This window comes from Oncorhynchus clarkii, chromosome 3 (assembly GCF_045791955.1).
Source record: "Oncorhynchus clarkii lewisi isolate Uvic-CL-2024 chromosome 3, UVic_Ocla_1.0, whole genome shotgun sequence".
NCBI classification, from domain to species: domain Eukaryota; kingdom Metazoa; phylum Chordata; class Actinopteri; order Salmoniformes; family Salmonidae; genus Oncorhynchus; species Oncorhynchus clarkii.
In genome coordinates, this window is record NC_092149.1 from 90524603 (window position 1) to 90540794 (window position 16192).

The 16192-nt window shown below is 44.1% G+C and overlaps 1 protein-coding gene across 1 annotated transcript in view; it reads right to left on the reverse strand.

The window, feature by feature from the left end:
* LOC139406209 (hyccin 2-like) overlaps positions 1-16192 on the reverse strand; it is a 160735-nt gene that overhangs the window by 97645 nt on the left and 46898 nt on the right. The window lies entirely within an intron of this gene.

Consider the following 16192-nt stretch of genomic DNA (forward strand, 5'->3'; position numbering starts at 1 on the left):
AAATTCATGACCTTTACCAGAGCTAGAACTCTGGCAGAGAAGGTTAGCATTGTCACATCTGGTGGCTCATTGAAAACGTGTCATCCTACAAATATCCAGGTATTTGGTTGGATGACAAGTTGTCCTTTAAAGTTCATGTGGATAATCTTGTGAGGAAGCTCAAATTGAAATTGGGTTTTTATTTTTGTAATAAGGCTTGCTTCCTGCTCATGGCTAGAAGCTTGTTCAGGCCACTTTTCTCTCTGTAATTGATTACGGTGACTTGTTGCATATGCATGCAGCCTCCTCTGTCTGACAGAGACAGGACTCTGTTTATCATGCATCCTTGGGCTTTATTACAAATGCCAAGTCACTCACCCACCATTGCACCTTGTACCAAATGGAAGCTTGGACCTCACTTTATATATCTACAAAGCCCTTTTAGGTAAACTCCCTCTTTACCTCTGTAGTCTGGTCTCCTTCCCCACCAGCAGGTAAACTCCCTCGTTTCCTCTGTAGTCTGGTCTCCTTCACCACCAGCAGGTAAACTCCCTCTTTACCTCTGTAGTCTGGTCTCCTTCCCCACCAGCAGGTAAACTCCCTCTTTTCCTCTGTACCACCAGCAGGTAAACTCCCTCTGTAGTCTGGTCTCCTTCACCACCAGCAGGTAAACTCCCTCTTTACCTCTGTAGTCTGGTCTCCTTCCCCACCAGCAGGTAAACTCCCTCTTTTCCTCTGTAGTCTGGTCTCCTTCACCACCAGCAGGTAAACTACCTCTTTACCTCTGTAGTCTGGTCTCCTTCCCCACCAGCAGGTAAACTACCTCTTTACCTCTGTAGTATGGTCTCCTTCCCCACCAGCAGTTACCCGGTCTGCTAGGTGATTGCTACTTAAAGTCCCAAGGACATTCACACTGTTAGGCAAGACGGCCTTCTCTTCTTGTGCACCAGAGGTATGAAATAGTCTACAATCCATTAGTCATCTAAAATCAAATCAAAGTTTGTCACGTGCGCCGAATACAACAGGTTGGTCGGGCCAATTGAGGTAGTATGTATAGTTAAAGTGACTATATGATAAACAGAGAGCAGCAGCAGAGTAAAATAGGGGTTGGGGGGGGGGGACGACTCAATGTAAATAGTCCAGGTAACCATTTGATTACCTGTTCAGGAGTCTTATGGCTTGGGGGTAAAAACTGTTGAGAAGCCTTTTTGTCCTAGACTTGGCACTCCAGTACAGCTTGCCATGCGGTAGTAGAAAGAACAGTCTATGACTGGGGTGGCTGGGGTCTTTGACAATGTTTAGGGCCTTCCTCTGACACCGCCTGGTGTAGAGGTCCTGGATGGCAGGCAGCTTAGCCCCAGTGATGTACTGGGCTGTACGCACTACCCTCTGAAGTGCCTTGCGGTCAGAGACAGAGCAATTGACGTACCAGGCAGTGATGCAACCAGTCAGGATGCTCTCGAAGTTGCAGCTGTAGATAGAACCTTTTGAGGATCTCATGACCCATGCCAAATCTTTTTAGTTTCCTGAGGGGAAATAGGCTTTGTCGTGCCCTCTTTACGACTGCCTTGGTGTGTTTGGACCATTCTAGTTTGTTGTTGATGTGGACACCAAGGAACTTGAAGCTCACAACCTGCTCCACTACAGCCCCGTCGATGAGAATGGGGGTGTGCTCCGTCCTCCTTTTCCTGTAGTCCACAATCAACTCCTTAGTCTTGGTTACGTTGAGGGATAGGTTATTATTCTGGCACCACCCGGCCAGGTCTCTGACCTCCTCCCTATAGGCTGTCTCATCATTGTCGGTGATCAGGCCTACCACTGTTGTGTCATCAGCAAACTTAATGATGGTATTGGAGTCGTGCCTGGCCATGCAGTTGTGGGTGAACAGGGAGTACAGGAGAGGACTGAGCACGCACCCCTGGGGAGCTCCAGTGTTGAGGATCAGCGTGGCAGATGTGTTGCTACCTACCCTTACCACCTGGGGGCGGCCCTTCAGGAAGTCTAGGATCCAGTTGCAGAGGAAGGTGTTTAGTCCCAGGATCCTTAGCTTAGTGATGAGCTTTGAGGGTACTATGGTGTTGAACGCTGAGCTGTAGTCAATGAATAGCATTCTCACATAAGTGTTCCTTTTGTCCAGGTGGGAAAGGGCAGTGTAGAGTGCAATAGAGATTGCATCATCTGTGGATCTGTTCGGGCGGTATTCAAATTGGAGGCAAATCAGAGTGGGTCTAGGGTTTCTGGGATAATGGTGTTGGTGTGAGCCATTACTAACCTTTCAAAGCACTTCATGGCTACGGAGGGGGACAGTAGTCATTTGGGCAGGTTGCCTGTGTGTTCTTGGGCACAGGGACTATGGTGGTCTGCTTGAAACATGTTGGTATTGCAGACTCAATCAGGGACATGTTGAACATGTCAGTGAAGACACTTTCCAGTTGGTCAGCACATGCCCGGAGCACACGTCCTGGTAATCCGTCTGGCCCTACGGCCTTGTGGGTCTTACTCACGTCGGCTACGGAGAGTGTGATCACACAGTCGTCCAGAACAGCTGATGCTCTCATGCATGCCTCAGTGTTGCTTGCCTCGAAGCGAGCATAGAAGTGATTTAGCTCGTCTGGTAGGCTTGTGTCACTGGGCAGCTCTCGACTGTGCTTCCCTTTGTAGTCTGTAATGGTTTGCAAGCCCTGCCACATCCGACGAGCGTCGGAGCTGGTATAGTACGATTCAATCTTAGCCCTGTATTGACGCTCTGCCTGTTTAATGGTTTGTCGCAGGGCATAGCAAGATTTCTTGTAAGCTACCAGGTTAGAGTCCCGCACCTTGAAAGTGGCAGCTCTAGCCTTTAGCGAATGTTGCCTGTAATCCATGGCTTCTGGTTGGGGTATGTACGTACAGTCACTGTGGGGACGACATCAACAATGCACTTATTGATAAAGCCAGTGACTGTGGTGTACTCCTCAATGCCATAGGAAGAATCCCGGGAACATGTTCCAGGCTGTGATAGCAAAACAGTCCTGCAGTTTAGCATCTGCTTCATCTGACCACTTTTTATAGACCGAGTCACTGGTGCTTCCTGCTTTAATTTTAGCTTGTAAGCAGGAATCAGGAGAACAGAGATGTGGTCGGATTTACCAAATGGAGGGCGAGGGAGAGCTTTGTACGAGTCCCTGTGTGTGGAGTACAGGTGATCTAGAATGCTTTTCCCTCTGGTTGCACATTTAACATGTTGATAGAAAATTGGTAGAACTGATTTAAGTTTCCCTGCATTAAAGTCTCTGGCCACTAGGAGCGCTGCCTCTGGGTGAGTGGTTTCCTGTTTGCTTATTTCCTTATACAGCTGAATGAGTGCTGTCTTAGTGCCAGCACCTGTCTGTGGTGGTAAATAAACAGCCACGAAAAGTATAGCTGAGAACTCTCTAGGCAAGTAGTGTGGCCTGCAATTTATCACAATATACTCTACTTCAGGTGAGCAAAATCTAGAGATTTCCTTAGATTTCATGCACCAGCTGTTGTTTACAAATATGCACAGACCATCCCCCTTGTCTTACAGTGTGCTGTTCTATCCTGCCGGTGTAACGTAGCTAGCTGAATATCCATGTCGTCATTCAGCCACGATTCCGTGAAACATAAGCAGAGGGGGAAAGGAGCATAGGATAGGATATTACAGTTTTTGATGTCCTGTTGGTAGGATATTTGTGATCATACCTCATCTAATTTATTGTCCAATGATTACCGTCAATACTACTCGCCAACGTGCAACGGCAGCTTTCCCACTCGCCTTCTGCGTCGCTTCCTCTTGGAAATAACGGGGATGTCGGCCCTGTGGGGTGTTTGGAGAATGTCTTGTGCGTCCTCCTTGTTGTAGAAAAAATCTTTGTCTAATCCGAGGTGAGTGATCGCTGTCCTGATATCCAGAAGCTCTTTGTCTAATCCAAGGTGAGTGATCCCTGTCCTGATATCCAGAAGCTCTTTGTCTAATCCAAGGTGAGTGATCCCTGTCCTGATATCCAGAAGCTCTTTGTCTAATCCAAGGTGAGTGATCCCTGTCCTGATATCCAGAAGCTCTTTGTCTAATCCAAGGTGAGTGATCCCTGTCCTGATATCCAGAAGCTCTTTGTCTAATCCAAGGTGAGTGATCCCTGTCCTGATATCCAGAAGCTCTTTGTCTAATCCAAGGTGAGTGATTGCTGTCCTGATATCCAGAAGCTCTTTTTTTGCCGTAAAATACAGTTTCAGAAACATTATGTACAAAATAAGTTACAAGTAACGCAAAAAAACCAACACATTATAGCACAATTAGTTGGGCGCCCGTAAAACTGCTGCCATTTCTTATAGATATATTAGTGCCACTGAATGAATTTAAAATCTAGATGGGAGGCTCTGTTACAGAGGAGTGTAAATGCTTTTTTAAAGGCTGGATCACGTTGTTGTATGTTTTAATTGTGTAATGGACTGATTGTTGCTGCCTTCTTGGTCATGTCTCCCTTGAAAAAGACTCTGGGTCTCAATGGGCTTTTCCTTGTTAAATAAAATAAAAAACAGTCTGTCAGGCAAGAGAAGGTGTGTGTAGCAGCAAATTTGTCCTGCTTTCACAAAGCGTCAACCCTTTCACTTGCTAGCCATACCATAGCAACAACCAGCTAATGAGCAACAACCAGCTAATGCGCAACAACCAGCTAACTTGCCACTGAAATGAAGGTTAGAGTTAATGAGCTAACTAATCTGCTAACATTGGTGAACTCTTGTCTGTCAAGCAAGAGTTGATTGGAGGAGACTGTGTATGGAGGTGGGGGGGCTCAGCAGCAAAAGGTAGGGAAGAAGAGGAGTTTGAGATAACAGGAGGGATAGAGATGGGGGAGGAGTGGAGCAAGAGAGAGTGGAGAGGAAGAGGAGAGTGAAGAGGGAAAGTAGAGGGAGAGAAGGAGGGAGTTGAAACAGAGGGAGAGGAGGGAGCAGAGGATAAACTAGGGAGAAGAGAAATAAGAGGGAGAGGAAGAAGAGGGAGAGGAGGAAGCAAAGGGAGAGGAGGATGAAAGAGGGAGGGGAGGGGGAAGAACACACCTGAGAGGCAAGTATTCAGTTCCATGTAGTGTGTCTGCCCCAAGTCCCACCATTCACCCTTGTAACACACAGCCTGGTTCTGAAGTGACAGTGGCAGGGGTTTTGGAGTTGTTTTTAAAAGTGGTAGGACCTTAAATCTATTCAAGAGCTTGTAACGCGTTACAAAAAGAAAATGTGCGGGGTTGACCATCTTGACCACTTAGTACAGACCAGGCCCGACAGACCAGGCCCGACAGACCAGGCCCGACAGACCAGGCCCGACAGACCAGGCCATTGTGCATTAACTTTGTGACATGGCTACAGTGACAGGAAGAGAGGAGCCAAGAATGTGGCACCAGGGTGTGAGGACCGAGGTGGAACTCATTTGAAAGCAGGTGAAGTTTGAAGGGTGCAAGAGTGGGTGTGTGGTGTGCATCCGGAGTGGACGCAGGGCAAAGAGTGGGAGAAGCCTCCTTTGGATGCTCTAGGTGTTCTGTGCTTCGCAGGATGAGGCCATGCTTCCAGATTTTTTTCCCCCAGCCCCCTCCTGTACTCCCTGTTCACCATGACTGCGTGGCGACGCACACATCCAACTCAATCATCAAGTTGTCAGACGACAACAGCTGTAGGCCTGATTACCAACAATGACAACACAGCCTACAGGGAGGAGGTGAGGGCCCTGGGAGTGGGGTGCCAGGAAAACAACATCTCACTCAACGTCAACAAAACTACAGGAGCTGATCGTGGAATTCGGAAACAGCAGAGGGAGCACTCTCCTATTCACAGACGGGACCGCAGGTGGAGAAGGTGGAAAGCTTCAAGTTCCTCGGCCTACACGTCACTGACAATCTGAAATGGTCCACCCACACAGACAGTGTGGTGAAGGTGGCGCAACAGCACCTCTTAAAACCTCTTACTTCTACCCCCTCCTTTTTTGAAAATTCTGTTAAAAATCGCGCAACTTTTCAGCGTCCTGCTACTCATGCCAGGAATATAGTATATGCATATGATTAGTATGTGTGGATAGAAAACACTCTGAAGTTTATAAAACTGGTTAAATCACGGCTGTGACTATAACAGATCGTGTGTTTCATTGAAAAACGCAAGAAAAACTGCTCTCTGAAAGCAAAAAATAATTTCCATAAGTCACTTCCACCAGTTGTTAAAAGAGAACAGAATTTAATGGGAATCTGCCTGCAATTCATACAAATTCCGCACGATGGCGCCATTGTCCTAATTTTCAATTGAATTAATTGTTGGAAAATCCTTCTGTCTGACCTCCATTTTCCCAGTCTTCACCCGGATGCAGTTGAGGGAGAGATCAGACGGCATTGTTTTTGAAGTGAAGACCTATTGAAGAGACATCGCCCTGTAATCATTTTGATAGATTATAAACGTTTACTAATACCTAAAGTTGGATTACAAAAGGATTTCGAAGTGTTTTGTGAAAGTTTATCGTCGACTTTTTTAATTTTAAAAAATTACGCAGCGTTTAAAAACGATGATTTTTTCTGAATGACACAACTTCCATACAAAGCTATTTTGGGTATATATGGACCGATTTAAACGAAAAAAAGACCCAATAGTGATGTTTATGGGGCATATAGGAGTGCCAAGAAAGAAGCTCGTCTAAGGTAATGAATTTTTTATATTTTATTTCTGCGTTTTGGGTAGCGCCGGCTATCGCAAAATCTGTTGTTTACGTGTCGAGCTGGCATTTTGGGGGGTGCATGCTATCAGATAATAGCTTCTGATGCTTTCGCCGAAAAGCATTTTAAAAATCTGACTTGCTGGCTAGGTTCACAACGAGTGTAGCTTTAATTCAATACCCTGCTTGTGAATTTTGATCAAAGATTGAGTTGTAACGAGTACATTTAGCATTTAGCGTAGCGCATTTGCATTTCCAGGGGCATACTTGGGACGTCTGCGTGTCAAGTATTCTCAAGAAGTTAAACCTCGGGAGGCTGACATTTTTTGGGCTTGGCACCTAAAACCCTCACTAACTTTTAAAGATGCACAATTGAGAGCATCCTGTCGTGCTGTATCACTGCCTGGTACGGCAACTGCACCGCCCACAACCGCAGGGCTCTCCAGAGGGTGGTGCAGTCTGCCCAGCGCATCACCGGGGGCAAACAATCTGCCCTCTATGACACCTACAGCAACCGATGTTGCAGGAAGGCCAAAAATACAATCAAGGACAAAAAACACCTTGTGGTTGTGTCTGGTCTGGACTAAATCTTATTGAGAGGTTATCTACATGTTGTGTCTGGTCTGGACTAAATCTTATTGAGAGGTTATCTACATTTTGCAATAGTCTCTGATTAGATGTTTGCATTTTTACAGAAGGAATCGTTGTCATTCCAATAGCCTTTGTGAATAATTGTCCTCTGGACATATTTTGGAGAATTGCTTTATTTATATGTAAATTATATTTTTAAGTATATTATACTTGGTACATTTTGTGTGAGTAATTTGTTCAAATTTACTACAATTTAAATACTCATGTTGTTATATTGAGTGTTAGTGAGTGTCTTTACACACAAAGACAAAATGAGTGTTATTCATATTTACATGAATGTGGTGTCATATTAAGGAAGAGCTTGTGCTCTTTAAAACTAAGTTAAATTGTCATTGTTCTTTGTTTTGAGCTATGTCTGTTTGAAATGGGAGAAAATGAGCTTCATCTTGAAAATTATCAGTAATCTACAACAGCATTGTAGAATTCTATTGGGCCTAAAGGTTTAAAGAATGCAGCACAGCAACATGACAGTTTCTCCATGATGCTCTGTCCTGATGTAAAGACTATCAACTGTGTCTGGGTAGTATTAGCAGGTTCAAGGTGAGGTTTATTCAAGGTGATGGCTAACAAATCATTACACAATAACTGACAGTCAGATGCCCGTGAGAAGACGGGAGATTCGCCACCTCTCCTCTACTCACACAAGGCTGGTGTATTACATAAGCAGGCCCTCACCTGTCACAATGAATCTAGCAATGTGAATCCACTGTACACCAACTGTTAAAGCCTGCTGCCCTTGAACAGAGACAGTAGCGTGCCTGACCAAATAACTGTGAACATTCCAGAAGTTTGGGTTTATCATTACGATGATAACATGTTTTTGATAGATCTTTATTTTATCATTTTGTATCCTTGGAATGTTCTAACATTTACTAAAATGTTGTGAAAAACATCTACCAACCACCCCAGAACATCTAACCACCCCCAGAATATTTCCCCAAACATCTAACCACCCCCCAGAACATCTCCCCAAACATCTAACCACCACCCAAAAACATCTAACCACCCCCCAGAACATTTCCCCAAACAACTAACCACCCCCCAGAACATCTAACCATCCCCCAGAACATCTAACCACCCCCCAGAACATCTAACCGCCCCCAGAACATTTCCCAAAACATCTAACCACCCCCAAAAACATCTAACCACCCCCCAAAAACATCTAACCACCCCCCAAAAACATCTAACCACCCCCCAAAAACATCTAACCACCCCCCAAAAACATCTAACCACCCCCCAAAAACATCTAACCACCCCCCAAAAACATCTAACCACCCACCAAAAACATCTAACCACCCCTAGAACATTTCCCAAAACATCTAACCACCCCCCCAGAACATTTCCCCAAACATCTAAACACCCCCAGAACATTTCCCAGAACATCTAACTACCCCCCAGAACATCTAACCACCCCCCCAGAACATCTAACCACCCCCCAGAGCATCTAACCACCACCCAGAACATTTCCCAAAACATCTAACCACCCACCAAAAACATCTAACCACCCCCAGAACATCTAACCACCCCCAGAACATTTCCCAAAACATCTAACCACTCCAAGAACATCTAACCACCCCCAGAACATTTCCCAAAACCTCTAACCACCCCCAAAAACATTTAACCACCCCCCTAGAACATTTCCCAAAACATCTAAACACCCCTCTAGAACATCTAACCACCCCCCAGAACATCTAACCACCACCCAGAACATTTCCCAAAACATCTAACCACCCACCAAAAACATCTAACCACCCCCAGAACATCTAACCACCCCCAGAACATTTCCCAAAACATCTAACCACCCCAAGAACATCTAACCACCACCCAGAACATTTCCCAAAACATCTAACCACCCACCAAAAACATCTAACCACCCCCAGAACATCTAACCACCCCCAGAACATTTCCCAAAACATCTAACCACCCCAAGAACATCTAACCACCCCCAGAACATTTCCCAAAACCTCTAACCACCCCCAAAAACATTTAACCACCCCCCTAGAACATTTCCCAAAACATCTAAACACCCCTCTAGAACATCTAACCACCCCCCAGAACATCTAACCACCCCCCAGAACATCTAACCACCCCCCAGAGCATCTAACCACCACCCAGAACATTTCCCAAAACATCTAACCACCCACCAAAAACATCTAACCACCCCCAGAACATCTAACCACCCCCAGAACATTTCCCAAAACATCTAACCACCCTCTAGAACATCTAACCACCCCCCAGAACATCTAACCACCCCCAGAACATTTCCCAAAACATCTAACCACCCCCAAAAACATCTAACCACCCCCCTAGAACATTTCCCAAAACATCTAACCACCCTCTAGAACATCTAACCACCCCCCAGAACATCTAACCACCCCCCAGAACATCTAACCACCCCCCAGAACATTTCCCAAAACATCTAACCACCCACCAAAAACATCTAACCACCCCCAGAACATCTAACCACCCCCAGAACATTTCCCAAAACATCTAACCACCCCCAAAAACATCTAACCACCCCCAGAACATTTCCCAAAACATCTAACCACCTTCTAGAACATCTAACCACCCTCTAGAACATCTAACCACCCCCCAGAACATCTAACCACCCCCCAGAACATCTAACCACCCCCCAGAACATTTCCCAAAACATCTAACCACCCCCCCGAACATTTCCCAAAACATCTCACCACCCCCCCGAACATTTCCCAAAACATCTAACCACCCCCCCAGAACATCTAACCACCCCCCGCCCCACACAAACATTTCCCAAAACATCTAACAACCACCCAGAACATCTAACCACCCCCCCACCCCCAGAACATCTAACCACCCCCCTAGAACATTTCCCAAAACATCTAACAACCACCCAGAACATCTAACCACCCCCCCAGAACATCTAACCACCCCCCCAGAACATCTAACCAACCCCCCGAACATTTCCCAAAACATCTAACCACCCCCCCAGAACATCTAACCACCCCCCCAGAACATCTAACCCCCCACCCCCCGCACACAAACATTTCCCAAAACATCTAACCACCCCCCCACCCCCCAGAGCATCTAACCACCACCCAGAACATTTCCCAAAACATCTAACCACCCCCAAAAACATCTATCCACCACCCAGAACATTTCCCAAAACTTCTCATTAGATTTCCAGGTAATGTATAAATAAATATAAATGCAACATGTAAATTGCTGGTCCCATGTTTCATGAGCTGAATTATCACAGAACTGTTCCATATAGCCACAAATTTGTTTACATCCGTGTCAGTCAGCATTTATCCTTTGTCAAGATAATACATTCACCTGACAGGTGTGGCATATCAAGCTGCTGATTAAACAGCATCATTACACAGGTGCACTTTGTGCTGGGGACAAAAGGCCACTCTAAAACATGCATTTTTGTCATGCCACAGATGTCTCAAGTTGTACATCAGTACAAGTTGTACAAGTTGTACATCAGTACATCACTGGGGCCAGGCTTCCTGCCATCCAGGACCTCTACACCAGGCGGTGTCAGAGGAAGGCCCTAAAAATTGTCAAAGACCCCAGCCACCCTAGTCATAGACTGTTCACTCTACCACATGGCAAGTGGTACCGGAGTGCCAAGTCTAGGACAAAAAAAGGCTTCTCAACAGTTTTTACCCCCAAGCCATAAGACTCCTGAACAGGTAACCAAATGGTTACCTGGACAATTTGCATTGTGTGCCCCCCCCCACCCCTCTTTTACGCTGCTGCTACTCTCTGTTTATCATATATGCATAGTCACTTTAACTATACATTCATGTACATACTACCTCAATTGGCCCGACCAACCAGTGCTCCCGCACATTGGTTAACTGGGCTATCTGCATTGTGTCCCACCCACCAACCCCTCTTTACGCTACAGCTACTCTCCGTTTATCATATATGCATAGTCACATGTACATACTACCTCAATAAGCCTTACTAACCAGTGTCTGTGTCCTCTCTACTTTTACAGCCTCGCCACTGTATATAGCCTGTCTTTTTACTGTTGTTTTAATTCTTTACCTACCTATTGTTCACCTAATACCTTTTTTGCACTATTGGTTAGAGCCTGTAAGTAAGCATTTCACTGCTTTCACTGTTGTATTCGGCGCGCGTGACAAATAAACTGATTTGATTTGTAACTCCGCAAAATAGTAGAAATTATTTCATGTTGCATTTGTATTTTTGATCAGAATAATAAACACAATGTACCAGTAATGCTTTCCCAGCAAACCAAAATTGGCTGTGCTCAAGATCCCAGAACATTGAAGTTGCTGCAAATATTCTCACAAGACAAAAACTGTCCAGTCATGCGGAGAATTATCGATGGGTTAGCAGACAACGTGATTATAGTTAGCAGACAACAACGTGATTATAGTTAGCAGACAACAACGTGATTATAGTTAGCAGACAACAACGTGATTATAGTTAGCAGACAACAACGTGATTATAGTTAGCAGACAACAACGTGATTATAGTTAGCAGACAACAACGTGATTATAGTTAGCAGACAACAACGTGATTATAGTTAGCAGACAACAACGTGATTATAGTTAGCTGACGTCACCAAAACAATGTGCTTCCATTGGGCAGAGGTCAGAGCCAGCCGTATCGATGGTTCCCCTAGTGGGGTGATGAGAGTAGCATAAAACGATGGTTTGAGCAGAGTAACAGGATGGGCCTACTTGAAGATACTTTACATAGGACAGCTAATCAGCCATATCAGTGATTGTCCGGGAGGTGACTGACTATCTTCCCCACCTCGTGTTGAGATTCAAACCATTTTAAACATGCAGCTGCTGTTTCACGCTTTTCTGGTCTAATGTGTTTTTTTCAAAACCTTTTGGACACCACAGGCAGTTCTGGAATGCTGACACTGTCTGACCTCACTTCGGGGCGGTGACTACTCACGGTGCAAAGTTATGGAAAACACTGTCTGACCTCACTTCGGGGCGGTGACTACTCATGGTGCAAAGTTATGGAAAACAATTCTCATAGCTTCTCACATCACATCCCTCTGGAAACAAAAACATTCATATTTTTCATATTACATGCACAACGCATAGTACGGAAACGTCATATGACCCGATTCAGTAAACTAAGAGTATGTCGCTAGTCACGACTTCACAGGAGAGCTGTTTCAAAGTAAAAAATGTGTTTTGGCAGAAATACCTTCTTGAACACGTGAATTTTCATGTGCCTTAATATCAAACTAGTATGCCATCTGTATATACGAATACATTTTAACTACGAGCCCAGTTGGTTTAGCCACAGAAAAAGTGAGCAACCTTCACGCTAGCCATGATTGGCTGAGATAAGTGGGCTGGACATGCCGAGAGATGAGTTTGCATTGGTCAGCCATGCAGCGCGCATCTGTCTATTGGAGCTGGTCAGTATGTTTAGGTAATTGTGTCGAACACAGCTTTTTTTCTATTCATGTATCGCGTAGTAAAACTGTATAAACTTAATGTCAAGTTAAAGTGTACTGTTAGCTAGCTTACGTTAGCTGGCTGGGTCACTAGCTAACATTATGTGTATGATCTTATTCTTCATATATCAGACATATTTGCTTGACTAGGTATTAGCCATATAACTGGTTGGTTAGCTACCTGCAGACTCATGCAGGGTAGTAACATCATGAGCTGTGACTACGGTCCATTGTTTAGCTAGCTAGCCACATGTATTAACAAAAAGACTCCACCATGCAAGTATCCATATCAATAGAATGTCACTACAACCATTGATAGACATACTAGCTGGTAAATTCGCTCTGGCTATCTACTCCGATTTCAGAGCATGGGTAAGATAGTCTAGCTAGCTGCATTTTCAGATATTACGCGTTTCTAATTTTGACAAAGCATTTATTTTCCAAGTTAAAGTGTACTGTTAGCTAGCTAGCTAACATTAGCTGGCTGGCTCAATAACGTTACGTCATGCTTTGGGATTCATTGTTTACCGAGGTAGCTAAATAGCTATCTACATTTCACTTCTTGTGACTCCCAAACCCGCATGCGGGAGCGTAATCGTCGCCTGAAACTAAATTAGCATAACGCAACGGACATAAATATCCCTATTCATGAAAATCACAAATGAAATATATTGAGACACAGCTTAGCCTTTTGTTAAATCACCCTGTCATCTCAGATTTTCAAAATATGCTTTACAGCCAAAGCTAGACAAGCATTTGTGTAAGTTTATCGATAGCCTAACATAGCATTTTGTCCAGCTAGCAGCAGGTAACTTGGTCCCGGAAATCAGAAAATAAATCAAATTAAATCGTTTACCTTTGATGAGCTTCGGATGTTTTCCCTCACGAGACTCCCAGGTAGATAGCCAAAGTAAATTTTTCCCCAAAATATTATTTTTGTAGGCGAAATAGCTCCGTTTGTTCTTCACGTTTTACTGAGAAATCGCCCGGAAATTGCAGTCACGAAAACGGCGAAAAATATTCCAAATTAGCTCCATAATATCGACAGAAACATGGCAAACGTTGTTTATAATCAATCCTCAAGGTGTTTTTCTAATATTGATTCGATAATATATCCGTCGGGACAATTCGTTTTTCAGTAGGACCGATTGGAGTAATGGCTACCTCTGTATTTTACACGAGAGTCACACTGGGAGCCATCATGTGACCACTTACGCAATGTAGCCGCCTACGGCTATTCTTCAACATAAATGCGTAAAACTACGTCACAATGCTGTAGACACCTTGGGGAATACGTAGAAAGCGTAAGCTCGTTGATAGGACATTCACAGCTCAATAGGGACTCATTGGAACGCAGCACTTTCAAAATATGGGGCACTTCCGGATTTGATTTTTCTCAGGCTTTCGCCTGCAACATCAGTTCTGTTACTCACAGACAATATCTTTACAGTTTAGGAAACGTTAGAGTGTTTTCTATCCAAAGCTGTCAATTATATGCATATTCTAGCATCTTGTCCTGACAAAATATCTCGTTTAAAACGGGAACGTTTTTCTTTCCAAAAATGAAAATACTGCCCCTAGAGTCGCAACAGGTTAACAAATTTCTTAACAAAAAGACTTGTCTTATTGTGCCAGAGCGCAGAATAACTTATTCATATTTGAACGCTCAACAGCCGCTGAATATGTCCCTGTCAGTAAACGTCGGCAACAAAGCTTAATTCAATTGTTGCCAGCAGCACTGTTAGTCACCAACGCTTTGGATAACATGAAAACAGCCTAAGCAGCTCTACTAGGGGGAGTAAAATGGTTAGAGTGGGGTGTTCTCTCATTTGTCTGGAAGTAGCTAGCCAATGTTGGCCAGTTAGCTTGGGTGCTTGACTGTCGTTGTGAGGTCAGAGCTTTTGGATCAACCCTACTTATTGAACACGAATGCGAAACACTCTGCATTTACAAACAGACAATCTGACAGCACAGTTGCAGTCACCAACACTCTGGATAACATAACACCCTAACCAGCTCTGCTAGGGCGAGTAATGTTCAGTGAGCTGTTCTCGCTCTCTTAGATGTCTGGAAGTAGCAGGCAAGTTAGTACAGACCGCTCAGATCAACCTTTAAAGAGATGGGTGGGGCTAAGGCTTAAGAGGGTGTGAACAATGTTGAATGGGTGTAGACAAAGGGCTCTCCAATAGTAGTGCCAAAACATTGAAAGACCGTTCTCAGTTTACAAGTTGATCAACTTTCAAAGCAGAATTGCTTTCTCATTGTTTCCTGCAGTGTATGTTATACCATTTTGTAGCACTGAGTCTCTACTTTTATCCAATGTAAAAGGCAGAAATTCAAATGTTGCTACATAAGACCGAATCCAGGTGGTGAGTCACATGTAGTGAGTATACTTTTCCAAGTTACAGTATTTCCTTTATAACATTTTTAATGACATCACAAAATAACCAATAAAAATATGTGTTCTATAGATCGCCTCTGACCATTCCCCACGTTCTGTTAGAAATATAGTTCCACTAGTTGCTTTTGAAGATGTTTTAGCGGGAAAAAGGTTTGTTGTGACAAAGCACATTCCTTTGGTGAATCTGGAGAGCACGGGCGTGAGTTGTTAAGTCATTCATTGCAAACCTGATCTGACCTATTTGGACTCTCGAGGATAATCATAAAAGGTACATTACAAGAGTTAGGTTCCCAAAACACAAAATATGCTCAGTTGTGATGTCATACAGGGTTAAGTTAGGACATTCCCTTAATGTTGTAAGAATGTTGACAGAACAGCTGGTCTAAGTTCTTTAAAAAAGGTTCCAAGAACATTTAATTAAAGCTGAATAATGGAGAAACCGCACAGCCATGTCTTGGTTGCTAAGAGAACTGCTGGCGCTCATTAAAACATTTTTTTTTAAATAGTCAATAATACAATAGAGAAAGTCTATATACAGTGTGTGCAAATGAGGTAGTATAAGGGGGGATAGGCAATAAATAGGCCTTAGTGGCGAAATTATTACAGTATGGCAAATTAAACACTGGGGTGATAGATGTGCAGAAGATGAAACTGGGGTGCAAAGGAGCAAAATAAATAACATGGTGATGAGGTAGTTGGATTAGCTATTACAGATGAGCTATGCAACGACTTATAGATGACCTGGAGCCAGTGGGTTTGGCGACGAGTATGAAGCGAGGGCCAGCCAACGAGAGGATACAGGTCGCAGTGGTGGGTAGTATATGGGGCTTAGGTGACAAAACGGATGGCACTGTGATAGACTGCATCCAATTTGCTGAGTAGAGTTTTGGAGGCTATTTTGTAAATGAAATCGCGATCGGTTGAAGAGCATGCATTTAGTTTTACTTGCATTTAAGAGCAGTTGGAGGCAAGGAAATGAGAGTTGTATGGCATTGAAGCTCATCTGGAGGTCAGTTAACACAGTGTCCAAAGA